This window comes from Pongo pygmaeus, chromosome 3 (assembly GCF_028885625.2).
Source record: "Pongo pygmaeus isolate AG05252 chromosome 3, NHGRI_mPonPyg2-v2.0_pri, whole genome shotgun sequence".
NCBI lineage: Eukaryota > Metazoa > Chordata > Mammalia > Primates > Hominidae > Pongo > Pongo pygmaeus.
Window position 1 is genome coordinate 125,287,667 of NC_072376.2, and position 24,543 is coordinate 125,312,209.

Below are 24,543 nucleotides of genomic sequence, written 5' to 3' on the forward strand. Positions count from 1 at the left end.
ACTGTTTTATGTGGGGTGTTGTTTTTGTTGTTGTTGATGCATGAGTTCTTTGTTTCTTTACTTCTTTCCTTAGCATCTTTTCTGTTAATCATGTTTTTATTAATTCTACTTTATCTTCTTTGTTGGTCTGTTAGCTATTCTTTGCTTTTTCAAGCAATTGCTTTAGGGTTGATATTATACATGGCCTACCTTCAAGTAATATACTATTTCACCTATTGAATAAAAACTTTAAAAGAATATACTTTGTTTTCTTCCTCCTACACCTGACCTTTATGCTATCATTGTCATATATTTTACCTCCACGTATAAATTCATAATGTATTCTTATTATTTTGCCTTAAATAGTCAATATCCTTTAAAAATCTTTTTTATTATACTTTAAGTTCTAGGGTACATGTGCACAATGTGCAAGTTTGTTACATGTGCCATGTTGGTGTGCTGCACCCATTAACTCGTCATTTACATTAGGTATCTCTCCTAATGCTATCCCTCCCACCTCCCCCCACCCCAGGACAGGCCCCAGTGTGTGATGTTCCCCTTCCTGTGTCCAAGTGTTCTCACTGTTCAATTCCCACCTATGAGTGAGAACACGCAGTGTTTGGTTTTTTGTCCCTGTGATAGTTCGCTAAGAATGATGGTTTCCACCTTCATCCGTGTCCCTACAAAGGACATGAACGCATCATTTTTTATGGCTGCATAGTACTCCATGGTGTATATGTGCCACATTTTCTTAATCCAGTCTATCACTGATGGACATTTGGGTTGGTTCCCAGTCTTTGCTATTGTGAATAGTGCTGCAGTAAACGTACGTGTGCATGTGTCTTTATAGCAGCATGATTTATAATCCTTTGGGTATATACCCAGTAATGGGATGGCTGGGTTAAATGATATTTCTAGTTCTAGATCCTTCAGGAATCACCACACTGACTTCCACAATGGTTGAACTAGTTTACAGTCCCACCAACAGTGTGAAAGTGTTCCTATTTCCCCACATCCTCTCTAGCACCTGTTGTTTCCTGACTTTTTAATGATTGCCATTCTAACTGGTGTGAGATGGTATCTCATTGTGGTTTTGATTTGCATTTCTCTGATGGCCAGTGATGATGAGCATTTTTTCATGTATCTGTTGGCTGCATAAATGTCTTCTTTTGAGAAGTGTCTGTTCATATCCTTTGCCCACTTTTTGATGGGGTTGTTTGTTTTTTTCTTGTAAATTTGTTTAAATTGCTTATAGATTCTGGATATTACCCCTTTATGAGATAGATGGATTGCAAAAATTTTCTCTCATTCTGTAGGTTGCCTGTTCACTCTGATGATAGTTTCTTTTGCTGTGCAGAAGCTCTTTAATTTAATTAGATCCCACTTGTCAATTTTGGCTTTTGTTGCCATTGCTTTTGGTGTTTTAGACATGCAGTCCTTGCCCATGCCTATGTCCTGAATGGTATTGCCTAGGTTTTCTTCTAGGGTTTTTAAGGCTTTAGGACTAACATTTAAGTCTTTGATCCATCTTGAATTAATTTTGTATAAGGTGTAAGGAAGGGATCTAGTTTCAGCTTTCTACATATGGCTAGCCAGTTTTCCCAGCACCATTTATTAATTAGGGAATCCTTTCCCCATTGCTTGTTTTTGTCAGGTTTGTCAAAGATCAGATGGTTGTAGATGTGTGGCATTATTTCTGAGGGCTCTGTTCTGTTCCATTGGTCTATATTTCTGTTTTGATACAAGTACCATGCTGTTTGGGTTACTGTAGCCTTGTAGTATACTTTGAAGTCAGGTAGCGTGATGCCTCTAGCTTTGTTCTTTTAGCTTAGGATTGACTTGGCAATGTGGGCTCATTTTTGGTTCCATATGAACTTTAAAATAGTTTTTTCCAATTCTGTGAAGAAAATCATTGGTAGCTTGATGGGGGTGGCATTGAATCAATAAATCACCTTTCACGATATTGATTCTTCCTATCCATGGGCATGGAATGTTCTTCCATTTGTGTCTTGTTTTATTTCGTTGAGCAGTGGTTTGTAGTTCTCCTTGAAGAGGTCCTTCACATCCCTCATAAGTTGGACTCCTAGGTATTTTATTCTCTTTGAAGCAATTGTGAATGGGAGTTCACTCATGATTTGGCTCTCTGTTTGTCTGTTATTGGTGTATAAGAATGCGTATGATTTTTGCACATTGATTTTGTATCCTGAGACTTTGCTGAAGTTGCTTATCAGCTTAAGGAGATTTTGGGCTGAGTTGATGGGGTTTTCTAAATATAGAATCATGTCATCTGCAAACAGGAACAATTTGACTTCCTCTTTTCCTAATTGAATACCCTTTATTTCTTTCTCCTACCTGATTGCCCTGGCCAGAACTTCCAACACTATGTTGAATAGGAGTGGTGAGAGAGGGCATCCCTGTCTTGTGCCAGTTTTCAGAGGGAATGCTTCTGGTTTTTGCCCATTCAGTATGATATTGGCTGTGGGTTTGTCATAAATAGCTCTTATTATTTTGAGATATGTCCCATCAATACCTAATTAATTGAGAGTTTTTATCATGAAGGGTTGTTGAATTTTGTCAAAGGCCTTTTCTGCATCTATTGAGATATTCATGTGGTTTTTGTCTTTGGTTCTGTTTATATGGTGGATTACGTTTACTGCTTTGCATATGTTGAACCAGCCTTGCATTCCAGGGATGAAGCCCACTTGATCATGGTGGATAAGCTTTTTGCTGTGCTGCTGGATTTGGTTTGCCAGTATTTTATTGAAGATTTTTGCATTGATGTTCATCAGGGATATTGGTCTAAAATTCTCTTTTTCTGTTGTGTCTCTGCCAGGCTTTGGTATCAGGATGATGCTGGCCTCACAAAATGAATTAGGGAGGATTCCCTCTTTTTCTATTGATTAGAATAGTTTCAAATGGAATGGTACCAACTCGTCTTTGTACCTCTGGTAGAATTTGGCTGTTAATCCATCTGGTCCTGGACTTTTTTTGGTTGGTAAGCTATTAATTATTGCCTCTAATTCAGAGCCTGTTATTGGTCTATTCAGGGATTCAGCTGATTCCTGGTTTAATCTTGGGAGGGTGTATGTGTCCAGGAATTTATCCATTTCTTCTAGATTTTCTAGTTTATTTGCGTAGAGGTGTTTATAGTATTCTCTGATGATAGTTTGTATTTCTGTGGATCAGTGGTGATATCCCCTTTATCATTTTTTATTGTGTCTGTTTGATTCTTCTCTCTTTTCTTCTTTATTAGTCTTGCTAGCAGTCTATCAATTTTGTTGATCTTTTCAAAAAAACAGCTCCTGGATTCATTGATTTTTTTAAAGTGTTTTTTGTGTCTCTATCTCCTTCAGTTCTGCTCTGATCTTAGTTATTTCTTGCTGTCTCCTAGCTTTTGAATGTGTTTGCTCTTGCTTCTCTAGTTCTTTTAATTTTGATGTTAGGGTATCAATTTTAGATCTTTCCTGCTTTCTCTTGTGGGCATTTAGTGCTATAAATATCCCTCTACACACTGCTTTAAATGTGTCCCAGAGATTCTGGCATGTTGTGTCCTTGTTCTCGTTGGTTTCAAGAACGTCTTTATTTCTGCCTTCATTTCATTATTTACCCAGTAGTCATTCAGGAGCAGGTTGTTCAGTTTCCACGTAGTTGAGTGGTTTTGAGAGAGTTTCTTAATCCTGAGTACTAGTTCGATTGCACTGTGATCTGAGAGATAGTTTGTTATAATTTCTATTCTTTTATATTTACTGAGGAGTGCTTTTACTTCCAACTGTGTGGTCAATTTTGGAATAAGTGCTATGTGGTGTGCTAAGAAGAATGTATATTCTGTTGATTTGGGGTGGAGAGTTGTGTAGATGTCTATTAGGTCCACTTTGTGCAGAGCTGAGTTCAATTCCTGGGTATCCTTTTTAACTTTCCGTCTCGTTCAGCTGTCTAATGTTGACAGTGGGGTGTTAAAGTCTCCCATTATTATTGTGTGGAAGTCTAAATCTCTTTGTAGGTGTCTAAGGACTTGCTTTATGAATCTGGGTGCTCCTGTATTAGGTGCATATATATTTAGGATAGTTAGCTCTTCTTATTGAATTGATCTCTTTACCATTATGTAATGGCCTTCTTTGTCTCTTTTGATCTTTGTTGGTTTAAAATCTGTTTTATCAGAGACTAGGATTGCAACTCTTGCCTTTTTTTGTTTTCCATTTGCTTGGTAGATCTTCCTCCATCCCTTTATTTTGAGCCTATGTGTGTCTTTGCATGTGAGATGGGTTTCCTGAATACAACACACTGATAGGTCTTGACTCTTCATCCAATTTGCCAGTCTGTGTCTTTTAATTGGAGCATTGAGCCCATTTACATTTAAGGTTAATATTGTTATGTGGTAATTTGATCCTGTCATTATGATGTTAGCTGGTTATTTTGCTCGTTAGTTGATGCAGTTTCTTCCTACCATTGATGGTCTTTACAATTTGGCATGTTTTTGTGGTGGTTGGTACTTTCCACAGTGGTTGTTCCTTTCCATGTTTAGTGCTTCCTTCAGGAACTCTTGTAGGGCAGGCCTGGTGGTGACAAAATCTCTCAGCATTTGCTTGTCTGTAAAGGATTTTATTTCTCCTTCACTTATAGAGCTTAGTTTGGCTGGATATGAAATTCTGGGTTGAAAATTCTTTTCTTTAAGAATGTTGAATATTGGCCCCCACTCCCTTCTTGCTTGTAGAGTTTCTGCCAAGAGATCAGCTGTTAGTCTGATGGGCTTCTGTTTGTGGGTAACCTGACCTTTCTTTTTGGCCACTCTTAACATTTTTTCCTTCATTTCAACTTTGGTGAATCTGACAATTATGTGTCTTGGAGTTGCTCTTCTTGAGGAGTATCTTTGTGGCATTCTCTGTATTTCCTGAATTTGAATGTTGGCCTGCCTTGCTAGGTTGGGGAAGTTTTCCTGGATAATATCCTGCAGAGTGTTTTCCAACTGGGTTCCATTCTCCCTGTCACTTTCAGGTACACCAATCAGAAGTTGATTTGGTCTTTTCACATAGTCCCATATTTCTTGGAGGCTTTGTTCATTTCTTTTTATTCTTTTTTCTCTAAACTTCTCTTCTCGCTTCATTTCATTCATTTGATCTTCCATCACTGATACCCTTTCTTCCAGTTGATTGAATCAGCTACTGAAGCTTGTGCATTCATCATGTAGTTCTTGTTCCATGGCTTTCAGCTCCATCAGGTCATTTAAGGACTCCTCTACACTGGTTATTCTAGTTACCCATTTGTCTAATCTTTTTTCAAGGTTTTTAGCTTCTTTGCAATGGGTTCGAACTTCCTCCTTTAGCTCAGAGAAGTTTGAGGTCTGAAGCCTCTCTCAACTCGTCAAAATAATTCTCTGTCCAGCTTTGTTCCATTTCTGGTGAGGAGCTGTGTTCCTTTGGAGGGGGAGAGTTGCTCTGATTTTTAGAATTTTCAGCTTTTCTGCTCTGTTTTTTCCCCATCTTTGTGGTTTTATCTACCTTTGGTCTTTGATGATGGTGACGTACAGATAGGGTTTTGGTGTGGATGTCCTTTCTGTTAGTTTCCCCTCTAACAGTCAGGACCCTTAGCTGCAGGTCTGTTGGAGTTTGCTAGAGGTCTACTCCAGACCCTGTTTGCCTGGGTATCAGCAGCAGAGGCTGCAGAACAGCGAATATTGCTGAACAGCAAATGTTGCTGCCTGATCATTCCTCTGGAAGCTTCGTCTCAGAGGAGTACCCAGCCATGTGAGATGTCAGTCTGCCCCTACTGGGGGGTGCCTCCCAGTTAGGCTACTCAGTGGCCAGGGGCCCACTTGAGGAGGCAGTCTGTCCATTCTCAGATCTCAAACTCTGTGGTAGGAGAACCGCTACTCACTTCAAAGCTGTCAGACAGGGACATTTAAGTCTGCAGTGGTTTCTGCTGCCTTTTGTTCAGCTATGCCCTGCCCCCAGAGGTGGAGTCTACAGAGGCAGGCAGACCTCCTTGAGCTGCGGTTGGGCTCCACCCAGTTTGAGCTTCCTGCCATTTTGTTTACCTACTCAAGCCTCAGCAATGGAGGGAACCCCTCCCCCAGCCTCACTGCCACCTTGCAGTTCGATCTCAGACTGCTGTGCTAGCAATGAGCAAGCCTCTGTGGGCGTGGGACCTTGCAAGCCAGGTGCAGGATATAATCTCCTGGTGTGCCGTTTGCTAAGACCATTGGAAAAGCACAGTATTAGGGTGGGAGTGACCTGACTTTCCAGGTGCCATCTGTCACAGATTCCTTTGGCTAGGAAAAGGAATTCCCTGGCCCCTTGCACTTCCTGGGTGAGGCAATGCCTCTCCCTGCTTCGGCTCATGCTCAGTGGGCTGCACCCACTGTCTGACGAGCTCCAGTGAGGTGAACCCAGTACCTCAGTTGGAAATGCAGAAATCAACTATCTTCTGCGTCGCTCATGCTGGGAGCTGTACACTGGAGCTGTTCCTATTTGGCCATCTTGGAACTGCCTAAAAATATTTTTTAAATAAAAGTATTTTATATTTTCCCAAATGTTTATCATTTCTGGCACTCTTCACTTCTTTTTGTAGATTCATATGTCCATCTTGTATCATTTTCATTCTGCCTTGAAAGGCTTTCTTTCAAGGAAGGAGTTATCTGCTGCCAATGAATTATCTTGGCTTTTAAATGTTTATATAAGTCATTTGAATTACATTTCTAAAAGATATTTTTGCTGGGTATAGAATTTTAGGTGGAGTTTTTTAAAATATGTCATTCCATATTAAAGATGTTTGGATGCATTATTTCTGAAGAGAAGTCTGCTGTCTTTCTCACTTTTGTTTCTCTGACTACTATTTTTCTCTCACTACTTTAAAAACCGTATTATCTTTTATCACTGATTTTTTAGAAATTTGATCATTTTGTATACCTCAGCATACTTTTGTATATATATATATTTTTTTGCTTCAGATTTGTTGAACTACTGGGATGGTTGGTTTTATAGATTTCATCAAATTTATGGTCATTAGTGCTATAATATTTTTTCTTTCTCTCCATCTTTTATGTGGACTCCAAATCATACATGTTTGGTTTCCTGATATTGTCTTATCGCTCACGATTACTGCTGCTTTTCTCTGTATTAGTTTGGAAAGTGTCTTCAAGTTTATTAATTGTTTTCTTCTATGCCATATCATCTGCTCTCTATCTTCCCTAGGCATTTTTTCCAGATACTGTATGTTTTACCACTTTAACTTTTATTTTGAATTTTTAATACATTTTATTTTTTTTCTCCTCATGTTCATCCTTTCTTCTACCATCTTGAATTGTTATAACAGTTGTCTTAATGCCCTGTCTACCAATTTTATTTCAAATGTCATTCCTACATTTGTTCCTTCTGACAGATTTTTCTCTTCTTTGTGAGTCACATTTTTCTGCATCTTTGAATTCCTGGTCATTTTTTAATAGATGCCAAATATTGAGTATTTTATGTTGTTTGGTGTTGGACTTTTTTTGTATTATTTTAAATATTTGGGGACTAAGTTTGTGGATGCAGAAAAGTTCCTTGGAATCTGTTTAATATGCTTGAGCTTGCTTATAAGCTTTATTAGGTCAAATCCAAAACAGCTTTTAGTCTAGAGTTAATTTTCTCCCACTTTTGTGGGACTTTACTCAATATCCTATTTTTAGGATTTTTTTTTTCCTTTGGCATATGTGAACACAAACTGTTCCTAACTCTGTGTAAGCTCTGGGGGTTTTTCTGCCCACTCATTTCTCGTGATATCTTCTCCTGCTTTGGTAGTTTCCACAAGTGCGTGTGCAAATTAGTACTCAGCTAAAAACTCATGAGAACCCCCCTGCAGATCTTCTGACCTCTCTCCTTGAGCAGCTCCCTCCTCTGCCTCACATATTCTAGCTGCAGAGGCTTCCCCAAACTCCAAATTCTGTCTTTTCATTTTAGCTAGACCACCAGGCTCTGTTCGTGCTCCTCCCCTCTCTGCTGTGTCCTTTCAAGTAGTAAGCTAGGACAGTCATTGGGTACCTCTCATTGGTTTCTCTCGTCTTAGTGATTCTTGTCCTATGCTGCCTATTTTCCAAAGGCTGAAAACAACTGTTTCATTTATTTTATACAGCTTTCTATTTGCTTATGGCCAGAGGGTAAATGCAGTACCTATTATTCCATCACAGTTAGAAGCAGAATGTTCATGCACTGGTTTTTGAAAGCTTCTCCCTGGAGTGACAAGGGTCACCGATATTGTCTTATAGCTCACTATTAATGTGACAAGTGTCACTTTCACTCATAATTTATAATCAAAGTAAGCCATTTGGCCAACAATTCTAAAGGTAAAAGAAGGTAAATTCTACTATATACTTAATAGAAAAACTGAGATATTTGTGAATGGAACTAATGACTTCCACTTTGCCTTAGACCATCCAGTGTAAGATTTACTATAGAAGAAAACATCAAGGCTAGTCCCATGAAATTTAGTCACATGCACCATAAGATTATTGTTGCAATATTTCTCTTCGAACTCATACTTCTGTTTAGTATACTAATTACAGCTAAGGCTCCAAAGTAATTCAGGCTAGGGTGCAAATCCCCTTCTGCTGGTACCTGTCTGTGTGACATTGGACAAGTTAGTTAAACTTCCTTAGCTGCATTTTCTTCCCATATGAAATAAAAATAAAAATAATAATACCTACTCATAAAGTTTTTCCAAGGATTAAATAAACAATGCTGATAAAGCCCTTAGTCCAAAATCTTGTACAAGGTAAGTGCTCAATAAATAGCATTTCATTATTACTATTATGATTATTGACTATGCACTGTAAAATGCTAGGCAGATGGCATAATGGTCACAAGCTATCCTGATAGCATGTTTTCGGCTGCTTCCTATCACTTGACAGGACTTTGGTTTAGGTCAAGATGGTTGAAACACAGTAAGGCTCGAAGAGCTCATATTTGCTATTAGAAAAAGTTGGCCAGGTGGGCTGGTTCATGCCTGTAATCCCAGCACTTTGGGAGTCTGAGGCAGGGGGATTGCTTGAGCTCAGGATTTCTAGATCAGCCTGGGCAACATGGTGAAACCATGTCTCTACAAAAACACAAAAATTATCTGGGTGTGGTGCCACGTGCCTGTAGCTCCACGTACCTGGGAGTTTGAGGAGGGAGGATCGATTCAACTCAGGTAGCAGAGGTTGCAGTGAGCAAATATTGCACCACCGAACTCCAGCCTGAGTAATGGAGCAAGACCCTGTCTCTAAATATAAATAAATAAATAAATAAATAAATAAAGCTGTTTACTTGTCTCTGAATATAAAGTCCAAATTAAACATGTCAGTAGGCCCACATGTGCCTTACCTCAGCAGTTATTTAAAGTTCTCATGTTGTATGTTTCTTTACATGTGGAAAAGGAAAGAGGGGATTAGTTTGGTATTCTTTTAGGCATTTAGATACCTACTAATTAGCGATATAAATTGGTAAGGTCCCTCCTGCCCAGATCTGACAATAATTGACAGAAAAGAATTAAAGCCAGGTTTTCAGAAATATACAATTTAACACGGAGTTAATCTGCAACACTGTTCAACTTGAAATTTCCACATAGACCCAACTCCCCAGGGACACCACTACCTGTCTGTGTAACCTTGGATAACTTACATAACCTTCCTTAGCTTCAGTTTCTTCCTATGCAAAATGAAAATAAGAATAAGAATACCTAGTTGTAAGGCTTTTCCAAGGATTAGGTGACCAATGCAGGAAAAGTCTCTCACACAGAGCACTGTTCACGATTTTACCTCCTGTACTTTACCAAATGCATTGCCATCACCTGCAAGAACAGGTGAAAATTTGTTGGGACTTCTGTTGCTCTTGAAAAAAACTTAAGAAACCCTGAAACTGGCAAAGTGCTTTTTAAGTCTCCTATGCAACTCAGCCAGGCTCACTAGCATACTCTGGCATTTTTTGGCATTAAAACCCCCCTGCCATTCTAGGAATGGGAGTTCCTGGTGACTGTTTCAAGGAACTATGGGTTGATGATTTGTTAAACAGAATGAGAGAGGAGGGGATGGGGCACCAGTGGGTGGAATTGACTCCTCTGGCCCAAACATTGCCTCAATAGAATTAATTTTGCAGTGCCTAGTGACATAGCTGAGGCCTGCTGGGAAGTTCCTGGGGGAGGAATAGCCTTTTCCAGGCACTTTCAATGAATAACACACAGTACACAGCCTCCTGGACACATAGAATTATTCTCACCATAGTTCACAGTACCAGCTCCTGTGTTGCTAGCTTGCATTTTTTAGCTGGATGTTTTTTAAAAAGAGGGGATCAAAATAACTATCTAGTACATGGTGAGTGAACAAACCCCTGACGGCATTTCTTGGTTTCTTGGCAACTCAGAATATCCAGCTATATCAAATGAGCCCATCTAAGAGAAATTTTAGTCTAATTCTTAACTCACATTACCATTTGAAAAGCCATAAATGGAGCTTTAGAATGTCCCCCTGCCCCCTGAAAAAAAAAATGTCACAAAGGCATAGGCTGCTATATTAAATAGAAGTGTCCCTAAAAAGTTTTAGGAAAAATTAGTATTTTGGAGGCTGGGCGCAGTGGCTCGCACCTGAATCCCAGCTCTTTGGGAGGCCTAGGTGGGTGGATCACTTGAGATCAGGAGTTCGAGACCAGCCTGGGCAACATGGTGGAACTCCATCTCTACTAAAAATACAAAAAAAGCTGGGCATGGTGGTGGGTGCCTGTAATCCCAGCCATTCGGGAGGCTAAGGCAGGAGAATCACTTGAACCCCGGAGGTAGAAGTCGCAGTGAGCAGAGATTGCATCGCTGCACTCCAGCAGCCTAGGTAACAGAGTGAGACTCCATCTCAAAAGAAAAAAAAATCAATTAATTAATTAATAATAATTTACAGAATATACTACATAGAGAAACAGAAAACACCTTAATAAAAATATTTATTAATATTGTGAAATTGTATTAAGATAATTGAGCAACTGAAAAGCCATAATATAGTACTAAATGAGAATATTGTGTGTTGTAAAGTGTATCCTTCTTGTAGTGAACATTAGTTGGTGGCATCCCTTGAATTTATTTCTCCCCATTCTAACTATACCAACAGTACCGAGAGTTTCCTTTGAGATATCTCCTTCTCTATTCTTGGCCAAGTATTTTAGGTGTGATTGATCATCCTCTTACATTGAGTTCCTTAGGTACAGATTCTGAGACAAGTTGCAAGCAGAAGGCTTATTGGAGAGTGACCTCAGCAAATACACCATTCAGAATGTAAGGAGAGCAGAATCATGGAGGAACACGCTGAGGCAGTAGCAATGTCGCTGTAATTGAGGTCTTGGCTGATTCTCTGGGGAACTATGAAAATGGCATGAGCCCTTAGAGTTAACTCAATAATGAGGCAAGGAAGCAAGATTTTGTGTCCCCACTTCAGCCAGTTGTTGGCTTCAGGCTACTTCCTGGGAAGGGTGTGACTTTGGGTTAGAATCCTCTATAGCCGCAGGGAATTCTCAGAGAGAGCCCAGCAATAAACCATAAGCGGCTAACATTCCCAACAGCTGGAAGAGGGGTAAATCAGCCCTGGAGAGGACCACAGTATCTATTCCACATCCATCCCCAGCTACAGGGGTGACCCTAACTGGTGTAACTCAATGTTTCCTATCTCTCTGAACACAGCATCCATTTCAGGATTGGGCTCATGACCAGTTTGAGGGCAGCCAGAACCATGAGAATCAATGTCTGGACTTCTACAGGAGCAATTAGAAAGGGAGATATTCAAAAAAAAAAGAAAGGGAGATATTCACTTCCATGAATTAGGACCTGGCGTTATGTATCCTGGCAGCTATCTTGAAGCCACAAAGGCCAAATATGACAAGAAAGCGGCCGTGCATGAAGAGGTGTTCTTGAGAGATGGGAGAGAAAAACTATGTGAGCTCCAATCAAGCTGCATTTGAAACTAAATTTTATCTCTGGAAGGAGACAGAATGTTCCGTCTTTAGCTTTAGCCAGTTTAGATCAGCCTTTCAGTCCCTTATATTTGATTCGTTTCCCAAATTTATGTACAGAATGGCATATTTTGTACTAAGACAGCAAGAGCTTTGCTTTTGAAACTTGACAAATTATTAAATTCCACCTGAAAAAGTGAACAAGAACAGTAGATTAAATGTTTTTTTAAAGTGTAAGAGAGAAAAACAAAACCTATCAGAAATTAAAGTATCTCTAAAAGCTTTATTAACACAACTTGCTGTTGTTCAATAATAAACAAGAGATAAGTAGAACAAATAGCACAGAAGTTAGAATAACAATTTAACACATGATAAAGACAATAAAAAATTGAATTGATAATACATTAAAGATGTCATTGGCCAATTGGTAAGCTATTTATGAAAATTCTACTTAAGACTTGATCTTAAAGTACACATTATATTAATTCATTAGAGATTAGAGAAATAACAACAAAACAGAAAAAAATATATAGAAATGAAAACTATTCCAGATGGGGTAGGGGGAGGGGAATTTCCAAGCCTAAAAACAATAGTAGAAATCAAATGTCATTAAATCAGTAGTTCCAAGTATGTACACCAAAGCATCCAACAAAATTAAAAGGCAAGTAAAACACTGGAAAACAGAACAGGCAAAATATTCCTTCCATTTTTGTAGAAAACATTTATTCAAGTCAAAAAGAAATGCTAAATAAGACCCTAGTAATTAATAGGTAAGAAAACAATTCATGTAAGAGACAATATAACTAATTAATAAACAACATGGCAAAATATTCAACTTAAATAATGTTGCAAATATTAATGCAAGATATTAAAATATTTTTATATTTTCCACTTTTCAGGTTAGTGATGATTTCCTAATATGGTAATGAATTATCTAATTATAAAAGATGAAAATAGAAATTTATATAATCCTTTTTGATAATAACTTGAAAATATGTATCAAAAGGCTTAAGTGTTCATTATCTGATCCACTGATTTAACTTCTCAGAATCTTCCCGAGTGGAATAATTCTAAACATAAATAATATTTACTTTGGGAGGCCACTTGAGGAGAGGAGTTAGAGACCAGCCTAGGCAACATAGCAAGATACCATCTCTACAAAAAAATAAAAAATTAGCCAGGCATGGTGGTGCATGCACCTGTAGTCCCATCTGCTTGGGAGGCTAAGGTGAGAGGATCACTTAAGTCCAGGAGGTCAAGGCTGCAGTGACCCATGATCATGCCACTGCACTCCAGTTGGGCAACAGAGCAAGACTCTGTCTCAAAAAAAGGAATATTTAAAAATGAAATAATTTTAAGTACAAGGACTTTTATTGCAGAATTTAGGACAGTGAAAATTTTGAAGCCTAAATGTCTAACTCCAGGAGAAAAGTAAAAGCTATAGTATGGCAACCTGCTGATAGTCTAACATTTAAAATAATGGCTGGCAAAACAATCCTAAGCAAAAAAAAAAAGCCAGAAGCATCACATTACCTAACTTCAAACTATACAACAAAGCTACAGTAACCAACAAAGCTACAGTAACCAACACAGCATGGTACTGGTGCAAAAACAGACACATAGACCAATGGAAAAGAATAGGGAACCCAGAAATAAAGCCACATACCTACAGCTATCTGATCTTGAACAAAGGTGACAAAAATAAGTCAGGGGAAAAGAACTCCTTGTTCAATAAATGGTGCTGGGATAGCTGGCTAGCCATATGCAGAGAATGAAATTAGACCCTGTATTAGTCCATTTTCAAACTGCTGATAAAGACATACCCAAGACTGGGAAGAAAAAGAGGTTTAAGGGACTTACAGTTTTGCATGGCTGGGGAGGCCTCACAATCATGGTGGAAGTTGAAAGGCACATCTCACATGGTGGCAGACAAAAGAAGAAAGCTTGTGCAGGGAAACTCCTCTTTATAATACCATCAGATCTAGTGAGACTGTTCACTAAAATGAGAACAGCATGGGAAAGACCTGCCTCCATGATTCAATTACCTCTCACCAGATCACTCCCACAACATGTAAAAATTCAAGATGAGATTTGAGTGGGGACACAGCTAAACCACATCATTCCACCCTTGGCCTCTCCCAAATCTCATGTCCTCATATTTCAAAACCAATCATGCTTTCCCAACAGTCCCCCAAAGTCTTAACTCATTTCAGCATTAACTCGAAAGTCCACAGTTCAAAGTCTCATCTGTGACAAGGCAACTCCTTTCTGCCTATGAGCCTGTAAAATCAAAAGCCAGTTAGTTACTTCCTGGTTACAATAGGGGTACAGGCATTGGGTAAATACAGCCATTCCAAATGAGAGAAATTGGCCAAAACAAAAGGGCTACAGGCCCCATGGAAATCCAAAAGCTAGTGGGACAGTCAAATATTAAAGTTCCAAAATGATCTCCTTTGACTCCATGTCTTGCATCTGCGTCATGCTAATGCAAGATGTGGGTTCCCATAGACTAAGGAAGCTCTGTCTCTGTGGCTTTGCAGGGTACAGCCTCCCTCCTGACTGTTTTTACAGGCTGGTATTCAGTGTCTGTGGCTTTTCCAGGCACACAGTGCAAGCTGTTGGTGGATCTACTATTCTGGGTTCTGGAGGACAGTGGCCCTCTTCTCACATCTCCACTAGGCAGTGCCCCAGTGGGGACTCTGTGTGGGGGCTCCCACCCCACATTTCCTTTCCACACTGCCTTAGCAGAGGTTCTACATGAGTGCCCCACCCTTGCAGCAAACTTCTGCCTGAACATCTAGGCATTTCAATACATCCTCTGAAATCTAGGCAGAAGTTCCCCAACCTCAATACTTGACTTCTGTGCACTAACAGACTCAACCACGTGGAAGCTGCCAAGGCTTGTGGCTTGCACCCTCTTAAGCCACAGCCCGAGCTGCACCTTTGCCCCTTTTAGTCATGGCTAGAGCAGCTGGGATGCAGGGCACCAAGTCCCTAGACTACACACAGCAGAGGGGCCCTGGGCCCAGCCCACAAAACCATTTTTTCCTCCTAGGTCTCCAGGCCTGTGATGGGGCAGGCTGCCATGAAGACCTCTGACATGCCCTGGAGACATCTTTCCCATTATCTTGGGGATTAACATTTATCTCCTCATTACTTATGCAAATTTCTGCAGCCAGCTTGAATTTCTCCTCAGAAAATGGGATTTTCTTTTCTATCGCATTGTCAGGCTGCAAATTTTCCAAACTTTTATGCTCTTCTTTCCTTATAAAACTAAATGCCTTTAACAGCACCCAAGTCACCTCTTCCATGCTTTACTGCTTAGAAATTTCTTCTGCCAGATACCCTAAATCATCTCTCTCAAGTTCAAAGTTCCACAAATCTCTAGGGCAGGGACAAAATACTGCAAATCTCTTTGATAAAATATAACATGAGTCACCCTTACTCCAGTTCCCAACAAGTTTCTCATCTCCATCTGAGACCACCTCGGCCTGGATTTCATTGTCCATATCACTATCAGCCTTTTGGTCAAAGCCATTCAACAAGTCTCTAGGAAGTTCCAAACTTTCCCACATGTTCCTCTCTTCTTCTGAGCCCTCCAAACTCTTCCAACCTCTGCCTGTTACCCAGTTCCAAAGTTGATTCCACATTTTCAGGTATCTTTTCAGCAGTGCCTCACTCTACTGGCACCAATTTACTGTATTAGTCCATTTTCACACTGCTGATAAAGACATACCCAAAACTGGGAAGAAAAAGAGGTTTAATGGACTCCCCACATGGCTGGGGAGGCCTCAAAATCATGGTGGAAGGTGAAAGGCACATCTCACATGGCAGCACACAAGAGAAGAAAGCTTGTGTAGGGAAACTTCCCCTTATAAAACCAGCAGATCTCATGAGACTTATTCACTATTATGAGAACAGCATGGGAAAGACCTGCCCTCATGATTCAATTACCTCCTACCAGGTCCCTCCCACAATATGTGGGAATTCAAGATGAGATTTGGGTGGGGACACAGCCAAACCATATCAGACCCCTACCTATCACCATCTATTGGACCCCCACCTATCACCATATACAAAAATTAACTCAAGATGGATTAAAAACTTAAGTGTGACCCCTCAAACTATAAAAATTTTATAAGAAAACTCAGGAACTATCCTTCTTGATATCAGCCCTGGCAAAGACCTCAAAAGCAATTTCAATTAAACAAAAACTGACAAATGGGACCTAATTAAGCTGACGAGCTTCTTCACAGTAAGAGAGACTATCAAGGGAGTAGACAGACCACCTACAGAATGGAAGAAGATATTTGCAAACTATGCATCCAACGAAGGTCTAATATCCAGAATCTATAAGGAACTTAAATCAATAAGCAAAAAACAAACAACTCCATTAAAAAGTGGGGAAAGGACATGAACAGACACTTCTCAAAAGAAAACATACAAGCGGCCAACAAGCATATGAAAAGATGTTAATCGTCACGAATCATCAGAGAAATGCAAATCAAAACCACAATGAGATACCATCTCACACCAGTCAGAATGGCTTTTGTTAGAAAGTCAAAAAATAACTGATATTGGCAAGGCTGCAGAGAAAAGGGAACACGTATGTTGTTGATGGGAATGTAAATTATTTCATCCACTGTGGAGACTTCTCAAAGAACTGCACGTTGAAATACCATTCAACCCAGCAATCCCACTGCTGGGTATATAACTAAGATGATATAGTTTGGCTGTGTCCCCATCCAAATCTCATCTCAAATTATAGCTCACGTAAGTCCTTCATGTTGTGGGAAGGACCAGTGGAAGATAATTGAATCATGGGGGAAGTTTCCCCCATACTGTTCTCATGGTGGTGAATAAGTCTCAGGAGATCTGATGGTTTTATAAGGGGAAACCCTGTCCACTTGTCTCTCACTCTTCTCTTGTCTGCTGCCATGTAAGATGTGCCTGTTGTCTTCTGCCATGATTTTGAGGCCTTCCTAGCCACACAGAACTGTGAGTCCATTAAACCTCTTTCTTTTGTAAATTGCCCAGTCTTGGGTATGTCTTTATAGCAGCATGAAAATGGACTAATACACAAGGAAAATAAATCATTCTACTAAAAAGATACAAGTCCCTTTATATTCATCGCAGTGCTATTCAGCATAGCAAAGACATGGAATCAACCCAGGTGCCAGTCAGTGGTGGACTGGATAAAGAAAATGTAGGACATATACACCATGGAATACTACCCAGCCATAAAAAAGAATGAAATCCTGTCCTTCACAGCAACATGGATGCAGCTGGAAGTTAAAATTATCCTAAATGAATGAATGCAGGAACAGAAAACTGAAGGCCCCATGTTCTCACTTACAAGTGGGAGCTAAATATTGGGTACTCATGGACATAAAAGTGGGAACAATAGGCACTGGGGAATACAAGAGGTTGGGGAAAGAGAGGATATTAAGGGTTGGAAAAACTACCTACTATGTACTGTGCTCACTACCTGGGTGACAGATACATTTGTACTTCAAACCTCAGCATTATGTAACGTAACTTTGTAACAAACTTGCACATGTAAGACCTGATTCTAAAATAAAAGTTGACATATATATACATATATATATATATGGCTGGCCATGGTGGTATATGGCTGGCCATGGTGGTATATGGCTGGCCATGGTGGTGCATGCCTGTAATCCCAGCTATTTGGGAGGCTGAGGCAGGAGGATCACTTGACCCCAGGAGTGCAAGACCAGCCTGGCCAACATAGGAAGACTGTCTAAAAAAAAAAAAAGCAGTACCATGAAAAATATTTATAAATAATGTTAACTATTAAAAGCCAAGTACAAAATTGTGTACAGAGTATAATTCGAACTATATAAAACATACACACCAGCAAGCCTAGTCTTTATGTAGGTGAAAACTAGAAAAAAAATGAATATACAAAATTGCTAAGATAATCTTTTGGAGTGGTGATACTGTGGACAATTATCATTTTCTCTATGTTCCATTTTTATTTAATGAGTGTAAACATGTGATAAACAAAAACATTTCTTTAAAATTCTGCCACATATTTTCAGGGACCTTTTGAAATATAGATAAAATTTAAAATTTACTAAAATGCAAGGTGATTGAAAAAAATTGCAAAACAGTAGGTACAGTAGCATTTCATTTTGGTAAGAAAAATATGTATAACTTTTTCCTTCTCTAGCTTCAACTCTTTCCTCTCTACCATTGTCTTCCATTTTTCTGTCAATTTACTCAAGCTACTACTATCTTAGAAACAAATGAAAAAGAGAAAAAGTTAGCTTTTCACTCAATTTCCATCACCATGCTCTTCTTTGCTTCATTTAACACTCTTTGTAAGAATTCTTTATCCTCCTTGTCTTCACTCTCCCCTTCCACTCACTCCTCCACTCACTGCAATATGCCCTCACCTCCAACACCCCAGAAACTCCCTTTGCTTGGCTCTTCAGTGAGCCCCAGGTTGAAAAACAAAATTAACATTTTCGATGCTTATTTGACTTGACTTTTGTAGCATTTGATGTTGTGGACCATGCTCGGCTTACCGTCTCTTTCTGACAACTCTCTTCTGGTTTTTCTTTTACTCTTCTGGCTTCTTCTTTTCAACCTTCTCTTACTCTCCTTTTTTCTTAACTATTGGCATTTTATAGGTTATTACACTTTCCATACCTGTACCTTAAATGCCACCTCTTCAGTGATAAATCCAAACTTTATATAATTATCTTGGACCCTCAGCTCACATCCTTCCTAACATTCAGAATAAACTCAAGCATCTGCTCCTTTGACAATATTCTCTAATCAAACATATCCTGCTCTCAGTCAAGAAGGTGCTAAGTGCTTTTCCTCTCTATTCCTGCATGTTGTTTTTCTAAAATAATACTTCACATTTCTGCAATCATTAGTTTGCTTGATCAATCTCTTCCATAGGAGGACAAGAATCATGTTTGACTATTCTTATAGCTCCCTTGTCTTGCATAATACCTGACACAAAATAGTATCCACGCCCCGCCCCCCCAAAAAAGCAAGTAATCTGATGAGACAGAAAATGAAAAAAAAAAAGCAAGTAATCTGATGAGACAGAAAATGAGTCACTTTCTGGAGCTTGAAATAAGACTGGGGCTAGAATGGCTGCCCAAATCTATAATTAAATTTGGAATCAAATTTCTATCTGTGGACTCCAAATTCAATATGATCCTCTCCTTGCCTCAACAGCATGCCTCATTGCAGCAGCATACAAGCCACGAGGTTACCTGAGCCATCCATCTGTGGACAAATTGTAAAGCAGAGGAAATGTAATGTCTGTCTTCAGTGTCTTTCCCCAATTAGCACCCTCCCCCTGCCTTCCCTGCAGCCATCTTGGACGCTCTAGTGCCCTAAGCTTCCTGGCTTTAGTCCAGTGTCATTGCCAGGCTTCTCTCTACCATATCCTCATTGTTCCAACGAAATATTGTTGCAACTCACCTATCTTACATCTTATGACCTCATGATCATCTGCTTAATCTAGTCAAAATCCAGGTCAGCTGTGGGGGGTCTCTCTACGCATAGGCCCGGCCAATTGTTTCAACTGCTTCTCAATTCAAATTCCATCCTTCATGATTTCTAAAACTCCTAGGGGTCTAATAGCTCTACAGCATTCTGATAGCATTGCTATTGATATAGTGTCTGCTACTGATTTATCAATTTTGAGAAAAGTCAGTGGTTACTAAGTCTTAAGAAACAAATTATAGGAAACATTTCTTTCTACAAAAGAAAATCATTTTTAAATGTTTATTTACTTTTTTTTTTTTTTTTTTTTGAGACAGAGTCTCGCTCTATCACCCAGGCTGGAGTGCAGTGGAATGATCTCGGCTCACTGCAACCTCCTCCTCTCAGGCTCAAGCAATTCTCCTGCATCAGCCTCCTAAGTGGCTGGGACTACAGGCACACGCCACCACACCCGGCTAACTTTGGTATTTTTTTTTTCAGCAGAGACAGGGTTTTGCCATGTTGGCCAGGCTGGTCTCAAACTCCTGATCTCAAGTGATCTTCCCACCTCAGCCTCTCAGAGTGCTGGGATTACAGGCATGAGCCACCGCACCCAGCCTATTTATTTATTTTGTTTGGAAACAGGGTCTTGCTCTTTTGCCCAGGCTGGAGTGCAGTGACATAATCACACCTCACTGCAGCCTTGAACTTTTGGGCTAAACCTATCCTCCTACCTCAGCCTCCTAAGTAGCTGGGAGTACAGACATATGCCATCACATCTGACTAAATTTTTTTATTTTTTTGTAGAGACGGGGTCTCACTTTGTTGCTGAGGTTGGTGTCGAACTCCTGGTTCCCAGCAATTCTTTCACCTCGGTACCCCAAAAGAAAATCAATTTGTAATATTAGTGTAGAATAACACAGGCCAATGCCCCAACCAGCTCTTCTTCTTTTTTTTTTTAATTATTATTATACTTTAAGTTCTGGGATACATGTGCAGAACTCGCAGGTTTGTTACATAAGTATACACGTGCCATGGTGGTTTGCTGCACCCATCGACCTGTCATCTAAATTAGGTATTTCTCCTAATGCTATCCCTCCCCTTGCTCCCCACCCCACAACAGGCCCCAATGTGTGATATTCACCTCCCTGTGTCCATATGTTCTCATTGTTCAGCTCCCACTTATGAGTGAGAACATGCGGTGTTTGGTTCTCCGTTCCTGTGTTAGTTTACTGAGAATGTTGGTTTCCAGCTTCATCCATGTCCCTGCAAAGGACATGAACTCATTCTTTTTTATGGCTGCACAGTATTATGTGGTGTATATGTGCCACACTTTCTTTATTCAGTCTATCATTGATGGGCATTTGGGTTGGTTCCAAGCCTTTGCTATTGTGAGCAGTGCTGCAATAAACATACATGTGCATGTGTCTTTGTAGTAGAATGATTTATAATACTTTGGGTATATATCCAGTAATGTGTTGCTGGGTCAAATGATATTTCTGGTTCTAGATCCTTGAGGAATCACCACACTGTCTTCCACAATGGTTGAACTAATTTACACTCCCACCAACAGTGTAAAAGCATGCCTATTTCTCCACATCCTCTCCAAGAGTTTCTCTCTTGTTGCCCAGGCTGGAGTGCAATGGCCTGGTCTCGGCTCACTGCAACCTCCACTTCCCAGGTTCAAGCCATTCTCCTGCCTCAGCCTCCCAAGTAGCTGGGATTACAGGTGCCCACCACCATGCCCAGCTAATTTTTGTATTTTTAGTAGAGACAGGGTTTCACCATGTTGGTCAGGCTTGTCTCAAACTCTTGACCTCAGGCAATCTGCCTGCCTGGGCCTCCCAAAGTGCTGGGATAACAGGTGTGAGCCACTGCGCCCAGCCTGTTTCCTGACTTTTTAATGATCTCCATTCTAACTGGCATGAGATAGTATCTTATTGTGGTTTTGATTTGCATTTCTCTAATGACCAGTGATGATGAGCTTTTTTTCATAAGTTTGTTGGCCTCATAAATGTCTTCTTTTGAGAAGTGCCTGTTCATATCCATCACCCACTTTTTGATGGGGTTGTTTGTTTTTTTCTTGTAAATTTGTTTAAGTTGCTTATAGATTCTGGATATTACCCCTTTATGAGATAGATGGATTGCAAAAATTTTCTCTCATTCTGTAGGTTGCCTGTTCACTCTGATGGTAGTTTCTTTTGCTGTGCAGAAGCTCTTTAGTTAGATCCCATTTGTCAATTTTGGCTTTTGCTGTCATTGCTTTTGGTGTTTTAGTCATGCAGTCTTTGCCCATGCCTATGCCCTGAATGGTATTGCCTAGGTTACCCCTAAGGTTTTTATGGTTTTAGGCCTTACGTTTAAGTCTTTAATCCATCTTGAGTTAATTTTTGTATAAGGTTTAAGGAAGGCATCCAGTTTCAGTTTTCCACATATGGCTAGCCCGTTTTCCCAACATCATTTATTAAATAGGGAATCCTTTCCCCATTGCTTGTTTTTGTCAGGTTTGTCAAAGATCAGATGGTTATAGATTTGGGTGTTATTTCTGAGGCCTCTGTTCTGTTCTATTGGTCTATATCTCTGTTTTGGTATCAGTACCATGCTGTTTTTTTACTGTAGCCTGGTAGTATAGTTTGAAGTCAGGTAGCGTGATGCCTCCAGCTTTGTTCTTTTGGCTTAGGATTGACTTGGGAATGCGGGCTCTTTTTTGGTTCCATGTGAACTTTAAAGTAGTTTTTTCTAGTTCTGTGAAGAAAGTCAATGGTAGCTTAATGGGAATAGCACTGAATCTATAAATTACTTTGGGCAGTATGGCCACTTTCACAATATTGATTCTTCCTAACCATGAGCATGGAATGTTTCCCATTTGTTTGTGTCTTCTCATTTCCTTGCCCAGTGGTTTGTAGTCCTCCTTGAAGAAGTCCCTCACATCCCTTGTAAGTTGTATTCCTAGGTACTTTATTCTCTTAGTAGCAATTGTGAATGGGAGTTCCCTTATGATTTGGCTCTCTGTTTGTCTATTATTGGTGTATAATAATGCTTGTGATTTTTGCACATTGATTTTGTATCCTGAGACTTTGCTGAAGTTGCTTATCAGCTTAAGGAGTTTTGCGGCTGAGACAATGAGGTTTTCTAAATGTACAATCATGTCATCTGCAAACAGAGACAATTTGACTTCCTCTCTTCCTGTCTGAATACCCTTTATTTCTTTCTCTTGCCTGATTGCCCTGGCCAGAACTTCCAATACTATGTTGAATAGGAGTGGTGAGAGAGGGCATCCTTGTCTTGTGCCGGTTTTCAAAGGGAATGCTTCCAGCTTTTGCCCATTCAATATGATATTGGTGTGGGTTTGTCATAAATATCTCATATTATTTTGAGATATGTTCCATCAACACCTAGTTTATTGAGTTTTTTTTTTTGGAGTTTCGCTCTTGATGCCCAGGCTGGAGTGCAATGGTGTGATCTCAGCTCACTGCAACCTCCACCTCCTGGGTTCAAGCGATTCTCCTGCTTCAGCATTTTGAGTAGCTGGGATTACAGGTATGCACCACCACGCCCAGCTAATTTTGTACTTTTAGTAGAGACGGGGTTTCTCCATGTTGTTCAGCCTGGTCTCGAACTCTTGGCCTCAGGTGATCTGCCCCCTTTGACCTCCCAAAGTGCTGGGATTAGAGGCGTGAGCCACCGTGCCTGGCCTTGAGTGTTTTTAGCATGAAGGTGTGTTGAATTTTTATCAGAGGCCTTTTCTGCATCTATTGAGATAATCATGTGGTTTTTGTCATTGGTTCTGTTTATGTGATGGATTACATTTATTGATTTGCATATGTTGAACCAGTCTTGCATCCCAGGGATGAAGTCGACTTGATCGTGGTGGATAAGCTTTTTAATGTGCTGCTGGATTCGGTTTCCCTGTCCAACCAGCTCTTCTATGAGAGGATAGTTCAAAAACTATTGTTGAGAAAACCTGAACCATTTATGCAAATGAAGGGCCTAGAAACAAAGAGGCAAGTAGCCATTATGTGATGTGGTCCATCTGCCACAAAGTAACTCCACCAACCTTCAAAGAACTAGAAAATGTGTCTTTTCGGTGTTTCCTTAAAGACTTGAAAGAGTGAGAGGTTTAAGAGAAACCATTATTGAAAATAATTACTACTATTCAAAAAGCATTTTATACTTTTCCAAGGATACATACATTGTATCATTTAAACCTTATAGCAGTCTTAGCTGGGGGCAATAAATTTTATTGAATTTAATTAAAAATATTGTTTTCCTGGCCGGGCGCGGTGGCTCATGCCTGTAATCCCAGCACTTTGGGACGCCGATGTGGGCGGATCACGAGGTCAGGAGATCGAGGCCATCCTGACTAATGTGGTGAAACCCTGTCTCTACTAAAAGTACAAAAAATTAGCGGGGCGTGGTGGCACGGGCCTGTAGTCCCAGCTACTCGGGAAGCTGAGGCAGGAGAATCACTTGAACCTGGAAGGTGGAGGTTGCAGTGAGCCGAGATCGCGTTACTGCACTCCAGCCTGGGCAACAGAGCAAGACTCCATCTCAAAAAAATAAAAATAAAAATATTGTTTTTCTATATGAAAAGCAATATGTATACATTCACATCAACAGGTGAATGGATGAGCAAAATGTGGCATAGACTTTCAATAGAATATTATTCAGCCTTCAAAAGGAATGAAATTCTGACACATGCTACAAGTTGAGTGAATCTTTAAAATATGCTAAGTGAAATAGACCAGACACAAAAGGAAAATATTGCATGATTCCACTTACATAAGCCACCTAGAAAAGGCAAATTCATAGAGACAGAAAATAGGATAGAAGTTTCCAGGAGCTGGGGACTGGGGAAAATGGGGAATTCTTTAGTGGGAACAAACTTTCTGTTTAGGATGGTGAACAAGTTCTTTAAGTAGGCAAGCTGATAACTGCATAATATTGTGAATTTACTTAATGCCACTGAACTGTACTTAAAGGTGGTTAAAATGGTAAATGTTATGTATATTTCACCACACTATAACAAGTGATATCTGTTCAAAGTTGAAAAATAGAAAGTATCAAATAAACAATAATTATAAATTTTTAAATAGTCATGATTCAACCATCAGGATGACTACTATTAATATTTAAAGTTTGAATGTCTTCTTATGTA

General features: G+C 39.8%; 1 protein-coding gene across 2 annotated transcripts in view; it reads left to right on the forward strand.

Annotated features, from left to right (window-relative positions):
- Positions 1-24,543, forward strand: part of ALPK1 (alpha kinase 1) — a 218,997-nt gene that overhangs the window by 182,050 nt on the left and 12,404 nt on the right. Inside the window, exon 17 of one of the 2 annotated variants that reach the window (XR_010126094.1) lies at positions 19,134-19,414. The exons of the other annotated variant lie outside the window; for it this stretch is intronic. The gene's annotated coding sequence lies outside the window, so the exon portion shown is untranslated. Of the gene's footprint in view, positions 1-19,133; positions 19,415-24,543 lie in introns of those variants that run through there. 2 annotated transcript variants of the gene reach the window in all.